This window comes from Medicago sativa, chromosome 5, assembly GCF_051527215.1.
Source record: "Medicago sativa cultivar Bolivia chromosome 5, Bolivia_mono, whole genome shotgun sequence".
Lineage (NCBI taxonomy): Eukaryota > Viridiplantae > Streptophyta > Magnoliopsida > Fabales > Fabaceae > Medicago > Medicago sativa.
This window is the reverse complement of record NC_140753.1, coordinates 824,011-830,907: the sequence shown is the minus strand read 5'-3', so window position 1 is coordinate 830,907 and position 6,897 is coordinate 824,011. Positions and strand designations below refer to the sequence as shown.

Genomic DNA, 6,897 nt, shown 5'->3' with positions numbered 1-6,897 from the left:
GTTAAGAGTCCCACATCAGTTAGGAGTTGGCCTGACAATTTGTTTATATGTGGGGGCAATCCTCACCTCACAAGCCGGTTTTGTGGGGTTGTGTTAGGCCCAACCACGATTTCTAATATGGTATCAGAGCCTCTTCACGATTTTGGGCCACCTGTTGTCAGGTTTCCGTTATCGGGCCACCCGTCATTTATGTTCACGCTTCAGATGTGCAATCCTGAGCGTGAGGGGGTGTGTTAAGAGTCCCACATCGGTTAGGAGTTGGCCTGACAATTTGTTTATAAGCGGGGGCAATCTTCACCACACAAGCCGGTTTTGTGGGGTTGTGTTAGGCCCAACCACGATTTCTAATATTCATCATGGGACTTGGAACATTATTTTCCCTCATTTTATTGCCATAAAACCATTTTTGAACTCCATTGATCTTCATTGTCCTGCCTCCACCATGCGATGTCTTGATTTTCCGATTTACATGATTTCTTACGAAAAGGACCAACACACCTATGAAGTTGTCGACTTACATTGACTCAAATGAAAACAATAAAAAATATCCCTTAAACCATAATCAACTTCTCTAAAACATATCTAAAATGACCTCAGACTCTATTAAATCGACTAAAAAACATAGCTAAAATTTCATCAAATATCTTGTCATCACTAAATCATGTGAATTTCTTTCCTACCAATGAGATATCAACCAGTTCGATGTTGTCAATAAACTGGCTGAACTCATCTATCCCACCTCGCATGCTCATGCTACTATCACCTTTCCTTTGTTGTTCGATACAATGACATTGAAATCACCATGTACATTCTGAGTCTACATTTTTGTTTCTGAGAGACAAACGCTCCTCTCACAACCAACACTTCCCCTGAATGTTACATGCATCATATACATATACAATATATAAAGCAGCCCCCTTCCAGACAACAAAAACACCACCTTAACTTCAATGCAAATAGATGCTTGATGATAGAACAAGGGTCCAGACAACAAAAGTATCAACTTAACTATATATATATGGGTTATGATAGAAGACACCTTTTGTGAAGGTGTCTTTTAGCAAAGTTATAACTAAAAAGTGAAAATCACACCTTAAGGCGTGACTTGATAAAAGACACCACCAAAGGGTGGCTTGTAACATAACCCTATATATATATATATACTAGATCGTCTTCCCGTGCTGACGCATGGGCATTTATAGTTTGGATTAAAATTTAGTAGAATACAACACATAATATATGTACATGTTGGTAAAATAGTTGCAAGACAGTCTTATATAGTAACAAAATAAAATTAAGCATAATATGAGAATACAATGAATGAAAATGTTATATAAAGAGTGAATTCAAAATGAGCTCAATGATTCTTATTCTGCATAGAAGTTCAAACATTCTGAAATAATTCCTTGGAACAAAAACGTATACAGAACCATACCTTAAATGGTATTAGATATAATAACAGTACATATAGCATAATATGTAACTAATATCTAGCATTTTTCAATATGGAATATGCCTATTAAACTTTAACATACCAATAACCTCAAATTCCTTTAACTACACCAACATTATGAGCAGCGTGATTCTTAGACCAGTGTCTCCCATTTTATGCCTAACAGGTAACACCTTCTGGTACAAATTCAAAAAGGGTTGACTCAATCAGTCAACCCTGTAATTTGGGAAATCATAAATCAACTTTCGGTATCAGTTGTCAACATTATCTCATAAAACAATTTACCAATAATAAGGTGGTTCATTCCAACGAATCTGCATCAATTTGTGTTAAAGCCACATTATTCCAGAAGTTTTCATCCTCTTCATTAATAATCTGCAATGCATATACACATAGTACTGTTTAATTGGTTATTACTACCTTAATATAAACCATACCAGACAGGCAGACACTTCATCTGTCAAGTTCAAGATTAACACATATTGCAACGTATAATTATGTCATCAATACCTTAATATTGTCACGCTGCAAAAACTATTTGATCAGGTCAGTGTTAGCAGAAGTCCTCTTGACATCATAATTCCTCCAGTTATGACGCAAATTCCCATCAGTTATTTCAACCTTGAACAACATCTGTTTTCAAACTAAAACATCAAGATCCGACAGACATCCAAGAGCATTGTTAGCCTGTCATATCCGGGTAAACAATCAGTCATGGTGCATAACATTAGATACTCTAATCAATTCTAGAAAAAAAATTATCATCAACTTATAAGTTAACCTATCCCTGTGCATTAGATACTCTAAATATTGTGTTACAGGCTGCATGTGACGATTTTATAGTGTCATTTGCAGAGCTATTTTATAGTGTTATTTGCAGAGCTATATTTGGTTGGATGTTTTAAACCATGTCTTGGAGCAATTGTTTGAAAATATTCATGAGCGAAAGAGGCAAACCTGGAAAATTAAATCATGAAGATATGAAATCTATACAGACCATCATGAATTTCCAGTAAGAATCCTAAAGTTCAATGAAGCATCCTAAATTAATTTTCAACCTTTAAGACATCCAAGACATGGTTTATTAAATTGCATGAGGTAGCCTTGTCAGAACAAATCAAATTTATTCTGCACGTTCAGATGACTCACGAAATAAAATTATTGCATGAAAATTAATTTAACTAATTGAACTCACCCCGTTCATTGAACTCACCTAGATCCCCTTCTCGTGTTTAACCAAACAAATTTGATCCTGGAGTCAAAGTTTATAACTTGTGCAAAAGAGAGTTCAATTAAACAAAATAATTTAAGCAGAATATTTAAGATATATTCAACAATATTGCATGAGTTACATGGTTTATTAATTTTCTACCTAACATTGTTTGATCTGCACGTTCAGATGATGGCAGCTATGCTTATGGCAGGTTGGTTTATTAAATTGCATACGGTGCAATCTCATCCCCTCGCAGATACTCTCTTTCACTTCGGTCAAACAACACATAAACAAACAATCAAACTACGAAATCAACATACGAAATCAACATTTATATGAGATTATTTTCCAATGTCAAAACCAAACAAAATTAACGATTGAATTAAGCTCAATTACATAGTGAATAATCTGATATCATAAGAGAAGCAGATCTAAGCATCACCTCAACGTTTGAAATTGAATAGTCGCCGTAATGCTATCTCGAGGCATGGAAGAATTCAGATGCTCCGCGATTACCTACTCCATTGGAGAAGAACAAACCACATTAGCAAAAAGAGTAAGAATGAACAATAACTGATCCGAAAAAATATTATTATTAGAGATTAGAGTTAAAGCAAAGAAAAGAAATGAGACAGAAAAATAGTGGGTCTAAAATAGTTGTTAAAGACATTTATCATTTTTAAATCAAAGACCTTTTTTTATCACTTCTAGGTTCTTTTCTGTCTCGTAAAAAAACTCAACATCTAAATCAATGATACTTTCCTTCTCGTGGTTCTTGCTTCTTGGACCAGATTCAAAGCCAAAGGTGTTTACCTATAAATTATTGCAAGAGTCATAAATTAGCAAAATTTGTTATGCCAACAACCAAGAGACAATTTTTAAGCTCAAATATTGAACTTCATCTCAAACAACATAGTTAAACTGACCTACCTCATATGTGTAATAGGAAACTCCATTGCAAAATCAATATTTAGAACAAATAAAAACAATGCAATTTTTTATTTGTAACCAAATTATTGCTACACTGTAGCCGAAAACATTAGAGTCATGAGAGAGAGAGAGAGAGAGAGAGAGAGAGAGATAATTTCAAAACACAAAGAAGTAAAAGTGAAATTCAATGAGACATTTCATCAAACACATGAAAAGGGAAGAAATTGAAGGTGAAAAACTTACACAAATTTGGATTTAAAGATGAGGGAAAAAATATACCAACGGAGAAAGGAGAAGGAGAAAAAACTTACCCATAGCAGTGAAAAGGAGACGAAATCAGCCCACCTCTCCTAGCCGCGACGGAGCGTGTCGTATAAACTAACGGATCGAAATACAGATGATTCCGATATCCAGATTTGAAGTGAGATTCTCTTCAGGGTATATCACTCTCAACACACTGTTTCAGCGGTGGTTTCTGGTGAGGCGTCGGAACTGTAGGCGATGAAGATGAAGAAAAGCAGCTATTGAGAGAGGATAAGAGCCAAAATGTACTTAGTTTTTAATAATTAAATCCTCTCTTGAATTCCCTGCATCAGCAAAAACATTAAATTCAAATTCAATAATTAAATCAACATGCATGCACTTAGTTTAATAATTCACAAAAAACAATGTTCTAAAAATAAAAAATTAGGTTAAAAAAAACGGACCTAGATAAGAGGAATGAAACTTTTTAGGTTTGTTAAAGTTAGGAGACGAAAACGACGTCGTGGCGGTAGCGGTAGCATTAACAGTAGCTGCGGCGGCGGCTTTTCTAGCTGCGATGGCTTTTCTTCCGGCGATAGCTTCCTCGGGAGACTCGTACTTTCTGGGCCTACCACGCTTCTTCTTGTTCACCGTAACGGAGTAGTGGGACCCATCAGTGGTGGTTCCGTTAAGTTCAGGAGTGACGTTAACGGTGCTTTGTTGCTCGAACAATGAGGTCACTTGATTGTTGTTGTTGGTGGTGTCTTCCATTTAGTACGGAGGGTATGGAAGATGAAGAATCTCTCTCTGAAAGCACTATTGAGAGAGGAGAAAAGCAGAGAGAAAATCGAAAATGAAAGAGAGAGATAAGAGGTAGAGGAAGAAGCTTGTTCCGAGAGAGAGAAAGAGAGAGGGAGAGAGAAGATAAGTGCAATGTCAATATTGAAATTGTTGGAAAATTAAAATTGTTGGAAAATTAATTTCCCATAAGCCAATAAAAAAAATGACATTGGAAAGTGCTAAAAGTATGGGGTGCCGTTTTTTTTTCATTGGAACAGTTTTCCAGAGCACTTGAAAGAAGTAGTACATAATTAGAGGGAATAGTTAAATAGCTTAGAAATCAATGGTTGAGATGCATTTGGTGCCTAGATCAATGGACATTATTCATTGGCGCCAAAATAAGTAGGATTAGGGTTGGCACAATTTGTTAGCAATGTTATTCATATTAGAAATAAGTATGATAACAATGATGGAAGGGAAAATTACAAGGGATGCTAAGCCACCGAAAAAGAATCAGCTTCATTGCTTTTTTATTTCAAAATAAAAAGCAATAAATTAATAACACTGTCATAATAATAACTTCTGGCTATGTATAAGAAGGTAATCCAGTTTTTTGTTAGCTAAGAGATACCCAAGAAATTCTAGATAGGAGGTTTAAGATTTTGTCCATAATTTGTTCAAGATTTTTTCAAAAATCTTGAAACCGAAACATCAATAGGTAGATCTATAATGTTTCATCGTTTGTTTCGAAAATCAGAGTTCATATTCATGAACTGTGTGGAATTTAGGATTGATTTAGGGTTTCATTTCGCCTGAACTGTCAAAGAAAGATGAATGGCGCCGTTAGGGTTAGGTTGAGAAGAAGAGAGAACGAGAGGAAGACGAGGAGAAGAAAGAGAAAGAGTCTTTTAAAATGAAAGAAAAAACCGGCTCGTTGCTTTTATAAGGGAGTGAACCGAACCGGTTCACCTGAACCAGCCTGGTTCACTCCCCAAACCGTCTCCTCTTTCTTCCTCACCGTCTGATCTGCCTTCCTATGATGTGTACGGTGTAGATTCGTTCTTCTGGTGTGCCTATTTGGTCTTATGATGTGTAGCGTGTTTGTGACCTTTAGATCTAGGGTTTCAAGTGATCTGGATCAATCCAACGCCTCTGAGGCTCCTGGATGATCCAGACCCATCCATGCACTGGGCTTGGACCTGTTCCTTTGCAAATTTTCGTTCCTCCATTTGTTTTTGCTATTTCCACACCATTTCTTTGCTAATGGAACCCCTGCCTTGTCTAAAATCCTCATAAAATTCTATAATTTTTTCCACATGTGTTGGACACTTTTCTTGACATTTTTGTGATATTGTCATATGTTGAAAATTGATAAAAATATGCGTGGTATTATTTTGTCATTTGTTTACTTTTTTTTAATTTTTGTGAAGTTTTTATATGTTTCTTGTGTCTAAAAATTCTTTAAAAAAACTCTAAAATTTTCACATATAGTTCTTGTTAATTTTGTGATATTTTGTGATGATTTTTGCACTAAGAAATTGATAAAAGAGTAATGTGTTGACTTTCTTGCTATTTTGTGATGTTTTGTGCTAAAAAGTTGGTAAAAATTGCTTGATTCTAGTTCCATTGTCTTGATGAATATTTGTGACCTATACCACTTGATTTTGTGAGGCTTTAGCTACTATTTGTGTGTGTTTTCTTGCTGCATGTGAATATGTGTAGTTGGTTACTTGTTTTACAAGGCATAATAATGATTGTTTGTGAAAATAAAATGTTAAATGCATCTAGGAATGAGTCATAATCTTGTAATTTGAGCATGAACTTCCAATTCTCACATTTTGCTGCATTGAAACCCACGTTAAAAATTGCAATAGTGTGAAAATTATGAGTCATGTGCATCTTGAAGTATTGTGATTAGTTTCTAGTGTATCTTAACACTTTATATTGGTTTTTTTTCCACATTTGTTTAGTACTCTCTTGCCTTATTGTTTTCCTCATTATATTGGATGCTACTAACCCCTTTCATCTCATGTTTCATACATTTCATGAGCATTTCATCCTCCATCTCACATTCTCATCCTTTTATTTCTTACACTTTAAAATTCATGCAAAGAAAATTAGAATGTAAGACTTAGGAATTTTGTATTTTACTTCATGCAATTTCTAATTTCTTGCAAGACCATAGCATGTAAACTAGAGCATGATGTAATAAGGACAATGGACTCTAATGATGTACACCGACACAAGCACCGACACATGCACACACATCACTTTAGGT

The 6,897-nt window shown here is 35.1% G+C and overlaps 1 long non-coding RNA gene across 9 annotated transcripts; it reads right to left on the bottom strand.

Annotated features, from left to right (window-relative positions):
- Nucleotides 1–1,341: 1,341 nt before the first annotated feature.
- LOC146918881 (uncharacterized) lies at nucleotides 1,342–4,809 on the bottom strand. Of its 9 annotated transcripts, none has more exons than XR_015011255.1 (10): nucleotides 4,304–4,809; nucleotides 3,908–4,183; nucleotides 3,359–3,479; nucleotides 3,109–3,182; nucleotides 2,826–2,935; nucleotides 2,649–2,724; nucleotides 2,411–2,511; nucleotides 1,964–2,140; nucleotides 1,739–1,828; nucleotides 1,342–1,629 (listed from the first exon to the last, which is right to left on the bottom strand). It is a non-coding gene; the product is annotated as an uncharacterized LOC146918881 (long non-coding RNA). The 9 variants fall into 9 exon arrangements; XR_015011254.1 differs by having other exon boundaries at nucleotides 2,411–2,474; XR_015011250.1 differs by lacking the exon at nucleotides 2,411–2,511.
- Nucleotides 4,810–6,897: the final 2,088 nt, after the last annotated feature.